Source organism: Gracilinanus agilis, chromosome 3, assembly GCF_016433145.1.
Source record: "Gracilinanus agilis isolate LMUSP501 chromosome 3, AgileGrace, whole genome shotgun sequence".
Taxonomy (NCBI): Eukaryota; Metazoa; Chordata; class Mammalia; order Didelphimorphia; family Didelphidae; genus Gracilinanus; species Gracilinanus agilis.
The window spans coordinates 207,238,856-207,260,337 of NC_058132.1; the positions used below are offsets into that span (position 1 = coordinate 207,238,856).

At 37.2% G+C, this 21,482-nt stretch overlaps 1 protein-coding gene across 1 annotated transcript in view; it reads left to right on the plus strand.

The window, feature by feature from the left end:
* Positions 1 to 21,482, plus strand: part of LOC123239132 (alpha-tectorin) — a 165,210-nt gene that overhangs the window by 14,322 nt on the left and 129,406 nt on the right. The window lies entirely within an intron of this gene.

Genomic DNA, 21,482 nt, shown 5'->3' on the forward strand with positions numbered 1-21,482 from the left:
CTTTCGGGTCACTTCCATACTTCTCATTCCCAGATCCATACCACTGATTCTTTTTGATCCTCTTCTTCAGTAGGTCATTTTTTTTCCCCACACATACTCCACAAATTAAACTGTCATTTCATATTGTAGACTCTTTAGAAATATTCTGGGCTTCACCAATATGTAAAAAGGTGTAGAATATAAAGAGAGCTAAGAGATGTAAGTTAAGTTTTGCAAGAGTTGCAAATAGCCATGGCTGGGGGCAGGGCTGCCAGCTGAAACTTGGAACCTTGAAAGATACCTGATGCCATGCCAGGGCATGAGACCTATCGTTGGTTGAGAGTTGCCCTATATAAGGGAGAGAGAGCCCAAGCCTCAGGGATTCAATTTTGAGCCGGGGTTCAGGGTGGGTAGGTGAATTCTTTCTCTCCTCAACTTATTGAGTAGGCTAGGGATCAACCAGCATACATGGGGATTACAATATCACTTCTTAGTTTTAGTGTCAACAGATATCCATCAAACTACTACTATATTCAAATCATATTCAGAAGATTTATCCAACCAATTTCTCATCAATCAAGCTGCAACCTGAACCATCAACAGGCAAGCAGTGCCAAGTTCAGTAGGCCTGAACCAGCAACAAGCAAGTAGTGCCAAGATCAGTAGGCCTATAAGGCCTGCCCCAGCCCAACCTCAACATTCTGAATACAGTTGGATCTACTATTTTTGATTAGGATTAGATTTAATTTAGTATTTCCTATACCCTCTTCCCTTCCCTTAGCTTCCCTGGTTATTTGAATATCTTAAGTAAATTCTTTGTTTTAAACTAAACCATCTACTGACCTTTTGTGGGTTGACCTGACAACAATAGTGAAAGAGGCAGCCTTGAGAGTTTCAGGGAAGTCTGAAGGGACAGAGAGGTATCCAGCTTCATCCTCAGAAGTTGTGACTGATTTCCAATCATATCATTTGCAGTCAAATGAGTTATAATCTTTATCATTTATTTTTACAATACTAATTTATCTATCATCAACTGATTGGCAGTTGACTGCCAGGAAACTAGTTTTCCTGAAGAACATACTGTGACTGGTTGAGGGAATTCTGAAGGAAGTCTGATTATATCCATAGACTTCCTGGTGACACCAAAGAGAGGCTTAAAGCTCTTTTGACATCTGGGCTTTTTGCTTCATTTCTTCTGAGCCAGTATATTATCTCTACTGTTCCTGTCAATGATCATTACAGTTTTTGGCATACCCAGTTTCGTTTTGGACCTTATTCTATTATATAAACATGAAGATGGCAATTGTGAGGGTGATTTTCATCTTTCTCAGCAGTTTTATTTTGTTTTACATGTTTTGGACTGTAGCATTTAGACTTTGGTTGGTGATTATATCTAACTATTTATTGGGTCTTGTTGAATTCTCTGGTAACTACAAGTGGTTTGCTATAACTATAGCAGAAGTTATTGCATACCTGCCTACAGTAGGGGCTATGATTGTGTTGTTATGTCAGAGACTCTGACCTATAAAGAAAATTATAAGTCATCTCCGTGGAACACCTACTGACTCCCAACAAATTATTACAGCATTGAAAGACCAAGTGCATGAACTTATTGAGATTAATAGGAAACTTAGAGAGGGTCAGTCTCTAGATGCGAACACAATCATGCAGGTAGAGATAATTGAGGGTCAACAAAAGGATCCATATAAGGTCCAATTAGACAAAGCAATGGACAATGGCAATATAGACACTAGGAATACTGAAAAGGGGGCTAAAGCAGCAGTAACTATATTGCCAGTTTGTGATCAGACTTTATTTCAGAATGATTCTGGGGTGCTCCATGTGAAGGGATACAAGCCTTTCACAGGGAATGACTTCGAAATTCTATGGAGAAGATTTCCAAAATTCTACCTCGATCCCCATAAAAATATTAAAGAGATAAAAAGGGCCTGCGAACTTTATAATCCCTCATTTGAGATAGTTGAATTTCTTCTCACGGAATTTTATTCTCCTGGTGAGAAGGAAAAGTTTATTAGTGAAACCAGGACAAATCCTAATCTAACATCATGACCTAAGGAATATAGGAACTTGGAGATTAGTTCTCCAGCAAACATGAATTATCTGATCCACCGTAGAGATGATTTTTTAGAGGCAATGAGACTCCATGCAAAAAGGTCTAACCATTGGGGAAAATTTGAGAAAATCATATAAGAAGTAGATGAACATCTAAGCATCTATGTAGACCACCTTGTGGAAGCTGCTGAGACAAAGCTTGGTTTACAGGATGCACAATTGGAAGAGACCATCCAGCATATAAGACGTCAGTTTGTGAAGGGCTGTGCTGTCCCTATCCAGACATATTTTAGGTTGCATTGCTCTGGGTGGGAACAATTATCCATTGAGGACATTAGGCAGACTGCTTCGTATGTCCATGATTCTAAAGATATTAAGCCCATCAAGACTAATGACAGTGACAAGGATCCCATGATAGCTGAGTTTAAAAAAAAAAACAGCTGAAAGAGGCTAGGAAGCAAAAGGAGGTGTGGGAAATAAAAAAATCTTGCCCTCCTAATTCAAAGATCCCAGAGCAGGTCCAGGCAATATTCCAGCAATAATTATAGCAATAGTAACAACAACAACACAACACGCAAGTGCTTTTTGTGTGGTTGGCCAGCTCATCTTGTTAGATCATGTAGATAAAAAACTCAGATTAATTTCAGTAAGTCCCCTACTGCATTCAACAACAATGCTAACGAGACAGAATAATTCCAACAATAAATAGCAAAACAATAGAAATAACAACAGCTCTAATGAATCTCCCAAGGTTCCAAGCTTCAACTGGCAGCCCTGCCCCCAGCCATAGCTATTTGTAACTCTTACAAAACTTAACTTACAGAAAAGAACAATGAAAATGACTAAGGAGATGGACAGGTCTCTGAGGAAATGTTAGACATGGGATTTTTGAGCTTGCAGAGACCAAAGGGGAAAGGATTAAGAATTTTGTTTTCTAAAGAGTCACTTTATTTTTATTTTTTTTTAAACTTTTGCCTTTCACCTAAGAATCAATACCATGTATGGGTTCTAAGGCAGAAGAGTGGTAAGGGGTAGGCAGCACGGGTTAAGTGACTTGCCCAGGGTCACACAGCTAGGAAGTGTCTGAGGTTAGATTTGAACCTAGGACCTCCCATCTCCAGGCCTGGCTCTTAATAACACTGAGCTACCCAGCTGCCCCCATAAAGAGTCACTTTCAAGAAATCTCAAGGTCCTTTTGAAATTACTCTGAAATCTGAGAGCCCAAAAGTTTTAAACAATAAATTGTTTTTAAGTAATCCTTAGAAAGGTAGGGGTGTTTATTTTTTAAACTTGGTGTGCGAGAACCTTATAAGTTTTCAGGAAAGTGGTTATCCATGTATCATTTGTCATGGCTCTGGTATTTTTGTGAAAGAATGCAAATTTCTGGTTTTGAATATGCCAGATGATGCAGTTGTTATTTCAGGAGACATTTATTAAGTAACTCTTATGTTCCAGGCAGTGTGCTAAAAACTAAGCATGCAGAGAAAGGAGAGGGAGTCCCTGCCCTCACATTGTAATGAAGGGAGCCAACAAACAGCTATTTACAAAAAAGATACATTTAGGATAAATTGGAGATAATCAACAAAGTGAAAGTACTAGAATAAAGGGGTTCAGGAAAGTCTTCTTCAGAAGGTGGGATTTTAGCTAGAGAAGCCAAGAGATAGAGATGAAGAAGGGTGAGCATTCTGGGCATTGGAGGAAGGGAAGAGAGCCAGAGAAAATGCTCAGAACCAAGAGATACGTGGTTTCATTTGAGGAATAGCCAGGAGACCAGTGACACTGAATCACACAGTTTGTGAGAACTGACTTTGTCAGTAGGATAATAGTGGGAGATCATTCTCTGACCCCACAAAAGTGGGCTAACAACAGTGTAACATCTGTTATAGAACATTTTAGCAGTACTGAAGCTAGCTGTAGATGCACTTAAGTGATGGCCATTTGACCCTTTCATTTTGGTATTAAAAAGAGGATGAAAAAATAGAAAAGTATAAGTGACCTCAAGATATATCAGTTAAGTGTTAAGAAAAGTAATGTGTCAGCATGATATCTTTACTCTCCTTCCTATTCGTATGTGTCTTAAACACCTCCTTACTCTTTTCCTCTGAAACAAAAGCATTTTTGAGTTGGAGATTTATAGTAAATACCAAAGTGAACAGCATGAGGTGAAATTGTGACTGAGAAAATGCGTATTCAAGAATGATTGTTATTATCTTTGACCTATTGATTTTAAGACAACATTGGAGAAAGAGTGCTGAATTTGGAGTTAGGTTAACCTGGGTTCAAATCCCCATTTTGACAGTGTAACCTTTGATAATATCCTCTTTGGGTCAGCTTCCTCATCTGTAAAATGAGGCAGCTGCTCTTCTAAGGTCCTTTCCAGCTCAAAGGTTATAAGTTCTATGGTCTTATTCACTTAGCCATACAATTTATTTTCTCTAAGTCATAAGGAAGAAAAGCTGAACTAATTTACCTATTAACTCATATTTGGGTTAAATAACCTTGCTTTCCACCTTCTCTTTGCTTCTTGGATCACTGAGCTATTCATCTCCTTTCATTCAACACAAAATGATTCTATCTAAGGCATGACTTTTTTTAATTGTAAAAATAATAATAACTGATATTATATGGCCTCCCAACAATCCTATGTGGTAGATACTAAAGGTGATGTTGTTCTCATTTTATGAATGAAGAAATAGGGTCACAGAGGGTAACTTGTTCATGGTTGTAAGCATCAGATACAAGATTTGAACTCGGGTTTCCTTGACTAAGTCCAGTACTTTATCCATTGTTATCTTAAAGATATGCATGTTTTCAGTTTTAGAATGTCTTTTATGATAGCAAAATTTCTTTATGAACAAGCTAGATCTTTTGGTGAGATCTGTTTTGAGATAAAGAGTTACTTAGCAACATAAAAATTTACAGGTGATCCAGAGACTTTTTATATGCTTTTTCCTGCCCCTGAACACATACAGTTTCTGAATACTTGCAACCTTTGAATTCATATGATGAACAGCATGAAATGTTTAATGGGTTGAGGGAAAAATGAGCTAGAAGGAAGTTTTGTAATTTCTTACAGGTGATCATTTAATCTTTTTTTTTCTGTTCTTTACTGGTAGGGGAAGTTGGAAGTTCAGCCTTTATAACATAGCCAACTCTGGTAATAATGAGCTTACACTCATAGCTCCAGGATAACTAGGCAATCTACCATCTGTTTTGTGTTGTCTGTTTACCGTGTAAGGCAACAGAGGATGAGAAATCTCTATCCCCTGTTCCTTGGTCTTTTGACACCATGGAATCCACCTTCCCAATCAATAGGCTCTTTATTTAAGAACATTCAGCTGTGTACTGTTTCTTAGAGACAGGGGCAGCTATTAAAGTCTGTTTTTTCCAGTCCAGAGATCTGTTAATGTTGTTTCAGTATATGTTCAGCCTGTGCTGCAGGTGGCTGGAAAGGTGTTCCCTTTGGTCATATTTTATTTCCTGATTTATTTTTAGGAGAGCTTTCAGGAAAGGTTAACTTTAGGCTTTAGCTGAGGTTCAAAAGATGACAGTCTTGACCCAACAGAATTGACAGTCATTTTTGAAGTCTGCTGACAGTCTCAAAGAGCATCTTCCTGATTTAGACTTCCCTTCCCTAGCAATTCATAGAAGCTGTGCAAAAAGTTTGCTCTTACAGGAGAACTGTGATTAATCTCATATGCCAGACACTATTTCCATTTCTTTCAGGACTTCTTGTGATTGGTTAAATTATTTAAGAGCTTTTGGAGTATTGGGACTGAGTTTTTTAATTTCTGTGTGTAATTTTTTCTATTTCTAATCTTCAGTAAAAACTAGTGACTGCTATAATAAGATCAACCATCTACCAATATGTTTTTCAGCTAATTTCAGTAAATTGCTTTGGAACAGATGTAAAAATTTTGATAATTGCTTCCTTCAGATGTCTATATTCACTCACAACTCTTTGTCCTATACAACTTTTGTCCATGTCCTCCCATAAATTATCTGCTAAGGGGGTTTCCTTGAGACTTCTTGGGTTATTCATTATTCACATTACCTGACAGTCTGCCTTAGTAAGATCTTTTAAAAGAGAAATACATTCCTTTTTCTTGATGATGTGGATGGAGAAGATGACCAGTTCAGTAGCCGAGTCAGGATTCATTTGTATGCTTTTGGGAAAGGTAGGCGTATGAGTGGGAGAGGACTTAGTCTTCTATAGCAGTATTACAGGAATGGATACAAGGAGTCAGGAAGACCTAGGGGGTCAGGATTGGCATCTGACTTCTCAGGTACCATCATGCAATTTTCTAAAACCAGAAGTTGCAAAATACTTTGCCAAACTACATTGGTTAAAAGGAGTTTACTGAAGATCACAGGTCCAGACTAAAAAACTTTTAAAAATCCACAGAATTTAAAGTAAAACAAGTTACGAGGTTCTCCCTTTTCTGTGACAGAATAGAACTTTTGGTTTTTCTAAATCATCAGTTTCTTTTGAGGAAAAATGATTCTGATATGTGTCTCTGTATCATCTACGTGCTTATTATTTTGGTCCTCCTTCCTCAGTTGTTTGTACTTTAGCCAACATCACATTGCCTGTGGTGACTCATATTTTGTTTTATTTTGTGTTTTTCATCTCTCTTCATCCTTTGACAGACTGGATTGAGTACTTAATGGTTGTGCATAGCTCTCTTCTTTCATGCAATTAAAATGTACTTTCCTTTAGGGGAATAATGTATCATGTATTATGTTTTATGGACTAATAACAGATTTGCTGACATAAGGAACCTTAAAAATTTTTCCACATTTTGGATCCCAGCAGGAATAAATAAAACCAAAAAAGGACCTACCTGACTGATAGGCAGAGGAAGAGAGAGGAGTATTATCAGTGAGAGGTGTAAATGCCAGGACTAGATTTCTTTGAAGGCTGTTCTTTGCTGCTACACTCCTATTGGTCCCTTGGTTTCTTTGTGCCTCCTTAGATCCTAACTTGGGAAATCCTTGGATCTAGTGTCAAAGTAGGTCATGATTTTTTGGACATCGTAATTTGTTAATGGTAAAACTCTTTTCAAAGTATGAAGAATATTTCTTCTTGTGAAACTAATGGTTTTCTCAATAGACTTGATTGTATCTCTGTATTATTGTGAGAGCAGGGCAATGGCCTTTCTGCAGCCCCTCCTCCCTGATGAAGGTTCGTTTTGTCTAGGATACTAGAGAAATCCTAGTGCACTCTGCCCTTACCTCCTCCTCCTTGCAGACAGAGAGCCTGCTGTTGTACAGGAGCATTCCTCCATTTGATGGGAGTCTCCTGGGCATCCTACATGGTCCAGCTCAGTCATCCCCGGACAGGGGCAGTAACACAGCACTGCTCACATTAAGCCGTGAGTTAGATGAGAAACAAAAGGGGCATTCTCCACAGCATACAGTGGAGAGCTTCTGAAATGTTAGCTCTTCCTTACAGCTTAGGGTCTTTGTCATTTCAATTACCTCGTGCTTTGTTTTGACTTCTTGCCACTTTCCCAGCCTAGCAAAAAATGTGCTACCTCCCCTCTCTTGATCGGAGATGTATACATATGTCTGTATGTGCTGGTGAGGAAATCTCCAAGAGGACCAACCCTCCAGAATCATGATCTTGGGGTAATTATCTTTTGTGTCTGAACTTTTTAACTTGAAATTTTTGAAATGAATTGCTTTACTACTCATCTGACTGATAGCACATTCTCTGACCTCTTTAATGGGAGGGGGAGAAAGAATCAGATATTTAGCCCCACAAGGAATATTTTATGGCCCTTTATCTAAAGCTCTAATTATTCTTAATACCAATCGTGAGGGGGAAAAAGAGGAAAAGATTCTTTTAGTCCTTAAAAAATCTTTATTAGTTCACATGCTGTCACAGTTCATAAGCTCTTTGTCCAGTTTTGGGTATCAGTGGTATTTGATGATTAACCATCATCAGAAGCCTGGAAGAGACATTAATGCTGTAAGACTTATCCTCATTTTTTTCTTAAAATTGTGGCTTTCTCAGTACAACTATTCCTCAAATTTATTACAGATCCTGGGCCTATAGGTTTGTGCTGATTTATATGGCTTGTGAGTAGGGATTATTTCATTCTTTGTTTTTTGTCCCCAGTGCCAAACAGTGCCTGGCATATAGTAGGCGCTTAATAAATACTTGTTGATTGAAATTTGATTAGCTGCTTTGCTTTTGGATGGATTTGTTAGTTTTTGAGAAATTCTCCTGGGCCTATTAAATAGTAAGCCTTTTGGTATCAACCTATGATTTCCTTAGTATGGTGAACTCCCAGAGTGAAAACTCCCTCCAGTAATGCAGCTTACCTGTAACTTACAGTTTTAGAGAGAAGTGCCTCAGACTCTGAGAAAGTTAGCAGCTTGCTCATAGTCACACAGCCAGTATATTTCAGAAACAGGACTTGAACCCATGTCTTTCTGACTTTTAGTTTGGTATTTTGTCAATTAAATCCTGCTATCTCCCAAGTAGAGAGTGTTGTTACAAATTTTACCAAGTAAATCCAAGATCCTAAGAGACTGACTTGCCTAACAGCAGTAGGAGCCTTTGCCCAAGCTAGAAATAAAATATATATCCTAATTCCTAGTCTATGACCTTATATTTGGATACTAAGCCATTGCTTCAGTCTCAGATTGTCAGGCAAAATTAATTCCTTTCCAGCTTCCCCCTCCTACTTTACCTGTTTCTTTCAATGGAACCACCATGTTTCTAATCATCCAAGCTTAATGAAATTTTAGTCATCATTAGTGTTCTAATCAATCACTAAGACCTGTTGATTTGTCTTTCAAATATCTTTCATATTTGTCCCTTTCTTTCCCCATCACCACCTTAGTCCTGATTCTCCTAGTTATATTCCCGGATTATTTATTGTAGCAGGTTCCTAACTAACTTCCTGACTCTAGCCCTACCCATTCTCCCAAGACACACACACATGTGACTATATCTCACTGCCACCAGGCTAAGTATTTCTTAGCATAACATGTCACTCCTCTGTTAAAAAACTCTTTAATGCTTCCTCCTTTCCTACCCCTTCACCCTTTAAGTGTCTTTGCCCAGTTTTAGAGGCTTTATGTATATGCACTTAAGGACAGCAAGTAACTCCTATAAGAGAAAGGAAAGTTCACTTTTGGCTTGGATTGTCAAGAAAGGCTTCTCAGAGTACATGTGTATGAGACCTTTTGTCTGGTTAGATATTGGATAGGCAGAAATGAGAGCAAGGGTAATGCAGGCACAGAGAATTGGATAAAAAGTGAGAAAGACCAGGTGTGCTTGGGCAATGATGAAGTCCCTTATAAAAGAAAGTTAAAATCACTTGACTTGAGAAACTAAAAGGTGATTTTAAATTGTTATTGTTTTTTTTGTGCATGTGATTTTTAAGATTGCCCAGTGTTGAGAATAAAGTACTTTCCAAGGTATATGTCTATTAGATGAAAAAGTGGCAGCAGCAATATAATGGAAAGGGCTGAAATTGAGATCTTTCTAGGCCCATTTCTTTGGGCTTCTCTTACCTTATTAGTAAAATAAGGGATTGAACTGAAGGGTGGAAGCAGTGGGCAAAGCTCTGGTTCTAGAGGTCCTGGATTCAAGTCCTACCTTTGGCACTTTCTAACTGTGTGACCTTGGGCAAGTCATAATCCCTCAATTTCTTCAAAAGCTCCCTTAAAACCCCAGACTTGTGATCTTAAGGTTCATTCTAGCTCTAACATCTTATGACTAAGTTAACTTTTGGTATCTGTCTATGTCTACCTTTTATGTTTCATCCAAAACTTATCTTCAGATTAAAATATTTGAAAAGAGTAGGTAACAAACCTTCATTCATTCTTTATCCACATGCTAAATTGGCATAAGTAAGCCCATTGACAGAAGAGTAGTCAGATCTCTGGTACATGAGAGACAGATATCTATACCATATGTACCACTCAGGTAGAAGTTAGGTTAGATTACTCTATGATCTCTTGACTCTGAGATTTTATGAGTATTAGAAGTGTGGAGCTGGACAGCCAAGTAAAGGAAGCTAGGATACCTTTTTTGTATAATGCTACTGCTGTGCCTAGCAATTATGGGGTAAGAAAGATGAGAGAAGAAAAAGTGTTCTTCTGGGTATAGCTTGACTATTCATGTTCCTGTTTGGGGTAAGTGCTAATTTGAGCCTTACCATATTCATTTCCAAATATTTCAGATGCTTATAGTGAAAACATCTTGCAGAACTGAAATAAGATTTCTTCCCCCCCTGAATATCTTTTAATTAATTAACTTATTAAATTTAAAGAGATGCTGTCTATCCCTGTAGAGTGATCTTCACAAGGCTGCAGCTGGCTTTTGGTTTCCTCTGTGTCTTTTTCTTCACACTGACTTTATAAGTGTGGGTAGCAGCATTTGATTTCCACTCAGTAAGGTCAGTTACTGCTAGAAGAAAACCACAGTAAAAAAGGACAAAAACCCCATAGACCATATATTTCCCAATTATGTACAGCCAATGCAAAATAATACTACCTGATGTTTACCCAAAAGGGCTATTTTTAGTAGTGTTATCCTCTGAACTCCACCTGTGACATTATCCCCCAATTCAGAGATCAGGCATTCATTAGAGGTGCAGAGGTTGCTCACAGTTAAGTTAGGTGACAAAATTAATGAGAAGGGTGAAATTAGAATTTAAATGATGAGTATCTATGCATTACTTTGGAGGACAGAATTGTGTTACCCTTTCCTAGATTTTGGAACTAAAGATAAGGTATTTGATTTTGGAGTTAAATGCAATTCTATTTGAATTGAGCTTTAATTGAAAACAAAATATCTGAACTAAAAAACTAAGAGATTGATTCTAAAATTTTCTGTTCATATCTCTAAATATTCTAGAAGGTTTTGGTTTAATTTATATTGTAAAACTATGTCCTACTTTAAGAGAATCTGATATGTAAAAATTTTAATTTGCTAATTGTCAAAATATTTTCGCAATTTTCAAGTTCTCTCTAAAATAATAATAATAGTTCATAAGGTATTTATGTAACACTTTAATTTTTATACAGTGCTTTGCTCAAAAGAACCCTTTACGCAGGCTGTAGAGTACTATTATTAATCTCCTTTCGCAGAGAAGGACACTAACACTCAAGAAAGTTATGTGCCTAGTGGCCTAGTCCATATACATATAGCTAATAAGGGCTTGAACTACAATTTGAACCCAAGTCTCTTCACCCTACATTCAGAACTTTTTGATGTCTCCTATTCCTTCTTAGAACAGGTTTGCCTCTTGCACTTAAAAGTCCTTCACAATTCAGATATGGCCTACCTTTCCAGACTTATTATACATTATTTCCTTTTGTGCAGTTGAGGACCCAGGCAGACTAGCCTGCTTGACATCCCTTATTTCTGGAATGAATTCTTCCCTCACTCCCCATCTTAGACTACTTGGCTTCCTTCAAAACTCAGCTCAGGTTCTACTTCCTACATGATTCCATTCCTGTTTCTTCTTCCTCATACCTCAATTACTAGTGCTCCCACCCCCCTGATTTTTTATGTATCTTATACCTCTTTATATGTGCTCCTTTTGCTTTAGCCCTGTTAGAATGCAAGCTGCTCTTTCTCTTTTTGTATCTCCTAAACTTGCCACATCATATACGTGTACTCTGTAATAGATACTTAAGAAATGCTTGTTCCTTGCTTGATTAGTAAAATGAATATGATTGTTGTATGCAGTTTTTCATGGAACACATGTATTATGTAAATTTGAGGCACAACTTTTATTTCCCTTTGCTAAAAATAGATAGTGAGGAATGAACAATTGTCACAGCCCATAGGCAGAAACTAGCCCACGTGAAGGGATTGGCTTGCATTGTCTTCATGTGAGTAGATGAGAAGCAGAATGATGCCCAGAAAGAACTCTGGCCTGGGAGCTCTAAATTCAACTCCTCCACCTAGGCAGGTGACCCAGATTTCTGAGCCTCAGTTTTCTCTTCTATAAAATAGGATCAATAGATGCCTTTCTTACTGAAATATATATGTAAAAATTCTTTGTAAAATGAGAATTACAAATAATACTGTAAAGAAAAGGTCACTATTATTTTACTACTAAAAGTCCAAAGAAGAGTTTCACTTAATTTGCTAACATTGAAAAATAATTGTTTAAATATTTTGTAAGTTTTTAAAGCAGTAAAGCACTTCACTTTTAAGAAGTTATTGTTTGTTAAAGTAGAGGATGATTATGACATGGGGGTGGGGTCGCCATCTTTATTCTTGGTTCAAACTAGTTCCATTTGCCAATGGTCTACTCCCTTTATAAATTGGCCCTTTTTTACATGAAGTTTGTGGCATTGTGTATAACTAAATGGTTAGTGTACTTAAGTTGATACATTGGAGGGCCAGTTGGCCTCTCTTCATCTTAAAGCTACAGACCATATCCTTATTTCTGCCAGGCCTCTTGCAAATGCATTGTTCAAAAGAGGAGCTAGAGTAAGAGAGCAAAATTGAATCAACAAATTCATCCTTTACACTAGTCAAGTCAACAAGTATTAAGAACCTATAATGTGCCCAACACTGTACTAAATTTTCTTAGAAAAGAATTATTCAAATTTGCTCACAACTTGACTGATGTAGAAATATGTTTTGCATGATCATAAATGTATAACCCAGATCAAGTTGCTTACCATCTCAGGAAGGAGGGAATGAAAGGAGAAAGATAATTTGGATCTTAAAATTTTGGAAACATATACTAATTATAATTACATGTATTGGGAGAAATAAAATATTAAATTAAAAAACTATTCAAGATGCAGCTAGGTGACTCAATGGATAGAGAGCCTGGCCTGGAGACCAGAAGATCTACATTCAAATCTGTCCTCACATACTTTGTAGCCATGTGACCCTGGACAAGTCACTTACCCCACATACCTTACTCCTTTTCTGCCTTAAAACCAATACTTAGTATCAATTCTAAAACAAAAGGTGAAAGTTTATTTTTTTTTTTAAACACTAATTAGTCTGATCTCACCGTACTTTTTTTGTAATGAAATGATACTAAATTCTACACAATAGTTGGGTCTGGCATTAGTCTCATAAGCCTAAGATCTTTGTGCATCTCCCATGCATGTTGATCCTTCCTTGGAAACATTCAGACCATCCAGAATAAGAAACCAGCCTCCAACTGGATAGGTTGTGATTCTTCAGTCTCTTATGTAACTTAACTTCATTTCACACATATCAGTTTAGAAATGTGCACTTTTGTCCTGGCATTGCTACCTTCTGGCTGTGTGAATTTATTCAAGACTCTCCATCTTCCTGGGCCTCATTTTCTTCATCTGTAAATTGAGTCACTTAAAAGGAGTTGTCTCCAAGGACCTTTCCAGCCCCAAGGCTGACTCTGCCCTTTGAATGACTCCATCTAAAGGAAGAGAATTGTCCTGCATGCTTAATGCGCTAAATGCCTCTAAGGAGTCTTGATATAAACACAAGCTTGCAGTTGGGTATTTTGAGTAAAGAAGGTATTGAGTCCAACAGTGTGTTGCCCACCAACAGCTACAAAGGATTTTGTAGGTAACATGGTCTTGTTGAAACACTCTATCTTTTCTTCTAGGTATCATGAACTGATTACAAAATATGGGAAGCTGGAGCCCCTGGCTGATGTGGACCTCAGACCCCAGAGCAGTGCAAGGGTAGAAGTCCATTTTAAAGAGCAGGTGGAGGAAATGAGTATTCGTCTGGACCAAACAGTGGCAGAACTGAAGAAGCAATTAAAAACTCTAGTACAGTTACCAACAAGCAACATGCGTCTCTACCACTTTGACCACGAAGCTCCCTTTGGCCCAGAGGAAATGAAGTACAGCTCCCGGGCACTGCATTCCTTTGGCATTAGGGATGGAGACAAAATTTATGTGGAGTCCAAAACAAAATAGCCCCTGCTGCCATTGTACAGACAGACCCACACACACAAGCGTGCAGGTACACACACATACACACATATTTAAGGACTTATTTTCCTTTGGGAGGGAAAGGTTTGATTTTTATTTTGTTTTGAGGGTTAAGTTGTGTGGGTGCATGGGTATGGATGTGTGTGTGGAGATGCCTACACACATGTGAGAGAGAGTGTGTGTGTGAGTGCGTGGGTGTGGGTGTGGGTGTGAGTGTGAGTGTGAATGGGTGTTCCCCAGGAAAGGTAGGGGAACCATCTGGGGTTTTCTTTTCTACACAGGTATCTTTGGCTTGGACAGTTGGCCCTGATCTCCAGTCTATTCGCCCTCATGGGATAAGTAAAGAAGAGATCACTGGATTCCTTTTGTGTTCCTTAGAAGCTGTGTGACCACTACGTACCGCCACCGCCATGCCAGTGTACTTGTGAAAATAGCACGAAGGGTTCATTCTTCTCTCCCTCTCCTCACCACCCCTAGGTTAAATTAGGAAACCAGGAAGCAGGGCAGAAATGGCCAGCAGCTCGGGCTCCTTATTCCCTACCTCCCCCTTCCCAGTACCCTTCAGTTTTCCTTTCGTTTTTAATTCAAGTCAACTCAATGACTTTATTTTACTCTGATTCTATTTTGACTTGCCATTTTTTTTGACAAGCAATTTTTCTGGTTTTTAAAATAAATGAAAGGATTTTAATGTGCATTCTCATCTGATTTGGACCTCAGGTATTCCATAAGATTAGATGAGATATTTAAAACTCTTCTGGCAACACATGCTACTGCTGCTGCTCCTCCAGGTATGCATGCATGCAGTTTTTGAGGTAATCCATTCCCTGGAGCCTCCTCATATGTTAATATTCCCATTTCGGCCATTGAAAGCGCTTATTCTGGCGCTTTGCATTGATGGTGGGAAAAGTGATCCCATCCAACAATTTCACCATGAGCAAGCCAAAGGGCGGTTCATTTTATTTTACATTTCAGTAAGTTACTCCAGTCAGAATGGCAGTAAAAGGACATTTCTGCCTACTCTGGGTTTCTCTCTTTAGGTAGGAAAACTCTTTAAAATTGTCATAACAGAGATTCTTGTCTGAATATTTTTTCTAAGCATAAAATGCGCTCTTTTTTAAAAGCACTTTTCCTTCAAAGCTTGGTTCTTTACCTACTTTGAAATATTTTTGTTCCCATCTTTTCCCTGTTCCATCAAATGTTTTCCCTATATAGTTCTCCTTTTTCCTTGTCCATCCTATTAACAGGTTGAAGACTTTAGAAATACTTAACTCTGGGATTAAAGGTGTTCACATAAAGTATTTTTCAAAGAATGTCATTGGGTATCTGGTTGCACCTGAACTTTTAACCTGTGATAGATGATTCTGCACCATCCCACAAATAATTTTTGTTTCTTTGAAGCTTTTGGATGAGTCTTAAAATGTCTCGTTTTGGGTGTTGGGTTTACTTTCCTTCATCTTTCTGTTTTTTTGTGGGTTTTTTTTTCTATGCCATAAAGATGGAAGTTTCTTCTCTTAATGCACTTCAGGTTCAGCATCTGTTAAGCTTTTGGACTCAGATTTGCTGAACTTCCAGATTCCCTGAAACATTAAAGGTGGAAACCAAAGGGTTCAAGAAAGATGAATGAGGCTCATTCTCCTTCTGCTGTTGCTGCTTGCAGGCTTTACCTTCCCCAAATCATAGAGATGAAAATAGGTGATCCAGGCTGTAGATAGACTAGAATAATTATTTTACAATCGCCTTTTCCTGACAGTTCTTTGGAAGTGTGGGGGGAAAAGCATGGCAGCTATGGCATCATGAAGATTAAAACACATGGTGCTCTGTGTGTGTGTATGCATGTGCATATGTGTGCATGTGCATGGAGGTAAGAGACAACAGAATTGAGAATGTTGTTTCTGTCATCCCTGGGAACAAATATATTCTCACCCTTGAGACTATATGAAAATCTCTCAGTAGAAGGCGGAGCAAGCACTTAACACTTTAACCATATATGGAGTGGTCGCATTTAATTAGATATTTTACTGTAAGTCAGAGTTTTCATGAAGTACATTTTTAATATTAAATAGCAACCTGTTTCTTTTATTGTAAAATGCGCCATTCATCGGCTACAGGTTTCTTCATTTTGTTGTGAAAATCGTAGGGAAAGGGAAAATTTCTGATTTACAGAAGAACAATCACACTTGGGTGTGATGCTGGCATTATAACCAGTGGTATCAACAGTGCTGTGTAATTTTGATCATAACAACTTGAAAACACAAGAAGTTTTTGGAGTTGTGGAGCAGAAGCAAATAAAAGCAGGCATATGAGGATTCATAGGTGGTCAATGTGATATGTTGATTTGGAAACAAGGTAGATTGGTGTGTTGAAAACATTTATATAAATTTTATTTTTATCGCAGCCCCGAACCACAGAACTCCAGGAGACATAAACCTTTAAAGATACAAATTAAGCATATTTGATTTGCTTGCAGCTCTGTTGGATTACTTAGAAACCTGACTTATTCCAAGTTTACTGGCAGCACACCCCAAACTTTCAGGTAATTTGCAAGACAGAGACCTCTCTAAGGGCAGATTTGCACACTTCAAGTGCTGTGGGTAGAATATACTTTCTTCTAAAAGAGAATTTCTTTTAGAATTCCTTAGTCTAAGAAATTTAAAAATATTTTAAAAGCTAATTTTTTAAGTTATTAAAAAAGGAAGAAGAAAAGCCACACCAAAAACCTGAGAGAAACATTTATAAATGCATATGCATGAGAGATAGAGAAAACAATTTTGAGTGTTTGAATGTATTAAGATTTCCAGTTTATTGAAAGGGTTCGGAGCTGTATATTTTGTGAGACTTATACTGGCTTATGCACCTTCTGTGTTCTCTTAACCAAGTGCTACTTCCATAAGGACTTATTTGCTGTTATTGCCACTTAATGCCACCATCTGCCACAAGTGCTTAACTTAGCAGTGGATGTTATAACCACCTTGTTTCTCAAGAGCTTTTGGTGGAAATGAAAACCAAAATGAAACAAACCTGTGTATAATGAAGTTGAATGGTATGTCATTATGCTTTTTAATTTTATGTGTGTTTACTTTAAAATTTTTTTTCAAGACTAAGCAGATGTTACAACTGTGTTGCTAAAACAGCAGTGTTATGAGCATAGAGCAGTTGTTAGGCAGGAGGAGGAACCATCACCTTTCGATGCACATAGATAACTTATTCCAGTATGTAGGAGTTAATGTGCTTGCTACATGGGAAGTGTTAGTACACAAGGTACCTGAAATGTGGGTCTTGAGTGCTCGATTGTGATGAGCAAAGCCATTTCTTCTTGTAAATTAGATTTCCTCCCCTCCCTCTTTCATGTTGGATTGGAAATGCAAGCAAACTAGATTCTTTGGAAACATCCAGAAGTTGTTCTTGTTCTCAGATTGTGTTGTGAACGCTCTACTGTTTTCCATGGGTGCTTCATCAGAATATGTCCATTGTTGTGATGGAGAGGGACTGGACTCTCTCAGGCTTTTGACTCTGCCAGCTGTCTCCTGCAGTTAATGGAAATATATATATTTTATTTTAGAATATAATTTAAACATGAAGGTCTATTCTTTGCACTTTTTATTAATATAGAGAGATAATCTTTAAAAAAATTAAAGATCCAAGTCCATTTTCTCTTTGTGTCTTGATTCTTTCTGGAATTTTGTGGTCAAAGTTTTGTATTTACTTTTTTTTACTGCCAGTAATCAGCAGTGACACTGTTGCTAAGTTCTCTGGGGATGTTCCTACATCAAGTTAGCAGTTAACATGAATGACCATTGCAGCAAACTTAGTTAAAACTGTGTCCCCTTCATTCTCTGCACCCCCCCCACATCCATTACACTTTACTTGCTTATGAGTTTTAGCAAAAGTTCAGTTGTGCTTCTTTCATAAAAGGCTCAGTTTGCTCTTGAGATATTCAGCATCCTTCTTTGAACTTGAAAATTTCAACTTGTGTACTGAAATTCTGCATTTCTCAAGAAGTGTTCACCTTTTTTTGTTGAGATACAGGTACTTATAATATAAGGTCCTAATGGTCATTTTGAGCCACGTAAATGTACATATAGTCTGCTGTATCACTTGTCAGTGTCTAAACTTATATCGTGAAAGAAGAAGCATCAAGATCCAGGAGCTATAGTTAATGTTTCTTAAAACTCCAGGTTTAATGCATGGAATCTAAGTAAAATGGATGACTTTAACACCTCCCTTGACAATTTAGAAATACAAAAGAAAAATTGTCCATTTCTTATTTAAATTGAAGATTGTCTGCCTCTTGTTTAGCTTTGAAAGGAGTGAATTTTTTTGTTGTTTCCAAACCATAATTCTAACAGCTTATCTTGATCTCTCAGTACTTAAAAAGACATGCACTGAGACACCCAGTACTCATTCTGTAGTAGGAAAAAATGTGATACAGTGTGGTGAATGGTCCAAAGTTAATCATAAAAGTAAAGGAGAGACTAAATTACAGAATGGTATTCTCTTTATTATGTTTTCACTATTTTGTCCTCTGGCCAGGTGCCAGATGCTGTTTGGCAATTCCATTTCCTACATCCACTTCTGATTCATGGCTAAAGGGCAGGCAGGGAATGGAAACACTAAGGGGCAGTATCACCTCCACCCCTAAGGGAACAAGGACCCTGAGGAGCACTATTAATTACAATCCCAAGAGATCAGGAACCTTTTGGCTAAGGACCAGAGTGCAGACAGAAAACAATGACCACAGACTACATACCTTCGCAACACCCAAAACTTAAAAACCCACAAAACCAGCTCTGTAAAAAAAAAAAAAAAGCAATGAGGAAAAGCTTTAAGCTTGAGATGGTTTCCCCACATACACCAACAGAGCCCAACATTAGCATAAAATTCCAAATCAAGAAGTAAGCTGGGGAAAGGAGCAGAAAATAATAAAAAAGAAGCTGAACTTTAAATGCTACTATGGTGACAGGGAAGATCAAGACACAAACTCAAGAAGACAATGAAGTAGAAAACGGCTACAAGCAAAGATTCAAAGAAAAATGTGAATTGGACTTAGCCCAATAAGTTCCTGGGAGAGAAAAAAAAATTGTTTCAAAATCATGTGGTAAAGGAAAAGTTAGGGAAATTAAAGCAAGAAAATAAAATTATGAAAAGACAAATTCATAAAAGGTACAAAATATTCTGAGGAAAATACCTTAAAAGACAGAACTGACTAAATAAAAAAAAGAGGTACAAAACTTTATTGATTGAAAAAACTCCTTGGAAAAAGAGGTACAAAAGCTCACTGAAGAAAATTCCATAAAAATCAGAATTTGGGCAAGCAGAAGCGAATGATGCCACAAGTCACCAAGAAACAAAACAAAGTAAAAAGAAAAGAAAATATCTCAGTGGATAAACTGGCCTAGAAAATAAGAAGAGATAATTTAAGAATTATTGGGTTATCTGATTTTAAAAAAAAAAGTCTTGATATTATAATTTCAAGGTATTTTCAAAGAAAATTGCTCCAGTAGCCTAGAAAACAGAGTAAAATAGGTATTCCAAAATTATAATTACCAGGAATATTATAACCAAATTCCAGAGCTTGAAGGTTAAAGAGAAAATGCTTAAAGCAACCAGAAAAAAAAGTTAATCAAATACCATAGAGCCACAGTCAGAATCACAGTTTCACAGCTACCACATAAAAGGAACAGAGGACCTTAAATATATTCTGGAAGGTAAAAGAGCTGGAATTACAATCAAGAATAACCTATCCAGCAAAACATCTTTCAAGGGAAAAAATATCATTTAATGAATAGAGGGCTTTCAAACATTTCCTAATGAAAAGACCAGAGTTAAATAGAACATTTAACTTTAAATACAAGTTTTAAAAGAAGCACAAAATATAAATGTGAAAGAGAAATCTTAAGGAACTTGATACAGTTAAACTGCCTTTCTATATGGGAAGAAGATACATGTTCTAAGAACTTTATCTATTGGGGCAATTACGAGGATTCTACATAGGGGGTTGTGGGGGTGAACCAATTATGTTGGAATGATGTTAAAAAAAAAAAAAAGCTTAGACCAGAAAGGAATGTCAGGGGATAAGAGGAAAAGGAGAAAAATGGGGAAAATTATGCCACATGGAAGAGTTCAAGGAAAAGCTTTGAAATGGTGGGGAGTGGGCAACTTTGAACCTCATATCTAAGTTGATTCAAAAACGGAAAATACATATACTTAATCAACTGCTAATAAAAATGCATCCTACCCAACAGAAACAGAAGAAGAATAAAAGAGAAGGGGAGGGGTTGATAAAAGAGGGCAAATATAAGGTAGTGGTCAGAAGCAAAATAGAATTTAGAGGTGGGATAGGACAAAAGGGATAAATAGAAGACAGGATGGATGGAAATACACAATTAATTTAAATAACTGAATAAGAACATGATAAATTCACTCACAAAATAGAAGTGTATAGCAGAATGGATTAGAAGCCAGAATCTAACAATATGTTGTTTACATGAAACACATTTGAAACGGAGACATATACAGAATTATAAGAGGCTGAAGCAAATTCTATTATGCATCTACTGAAGCAAAAAAGACAAGGGTAGTAATCATGATTTCAGACAAAGCAAAAACAAAAATAAACTTAATTAAAAAGGAATAAGCAGGGAAACTATATCTTGCTAAAAGGTACCATAGAACAATGAAGTTATTTCAGTACTAAACATATGCACCAAGTGGCATAGCACATATATTCTTTTGCAACTTTTTTCAATTACATGAAACAATTTTTGACAAATGTTTTCTGATATTTTGAAATGTAGATTCTCTTCCTTCACTTCCTCCCCTCTTGGAGGTGGTAAATAATATGATACTTATTTCCATATTCCCCACGTAGCATCCATATTCTTAAAAGGAAAAGTTAAATGAATGATAAGAGGAGATTAACATTGTATTGCTGAAGGACTTCAATCTTCCCCTATCACAGATAGATTAATCTAAGTATAAAACAGGAAAGAAGTCAAAGAGATAAATAAAAGCTTAGAAAAGTTAGTTATGATAGGCCTATGGAGAAAATTGGATGGGGATATAAAGGAATAAGACCTTTTTCTCAGCTATACGTGGCACATTCACAAAAACTGACCATATATTAGGTCATAAAAACTTAACAACCAAATGCAGAAAAGCTGCAAAATGAACACTTAGACTACAATTTAAAAAAAAAATTATAACCCTTACCTTCCACCTTAGAATCAATACTATGTATTGGTTCCAAGGCAGAAGAGTGGTAAGGGCTAGGCAATGGAGGTTAAGTGACTTGCCCACTGTCACACAGCTAGGAAGTGTCTGAGGCCAAATTTGAACCCAGGACCTCCCATCTTTGGCCTGGCTCTCACTGAGCTATCCAGCTGCGCCCCAGACTACAATTTTTTAAAATACATTTAATAAAGGGTGATGGAAACAGATTAAAAGTTAATTGGAAACATCTAAATCTAAAGAATAAGTGGGTCAAAGAACAAATCATATGATCAATAACT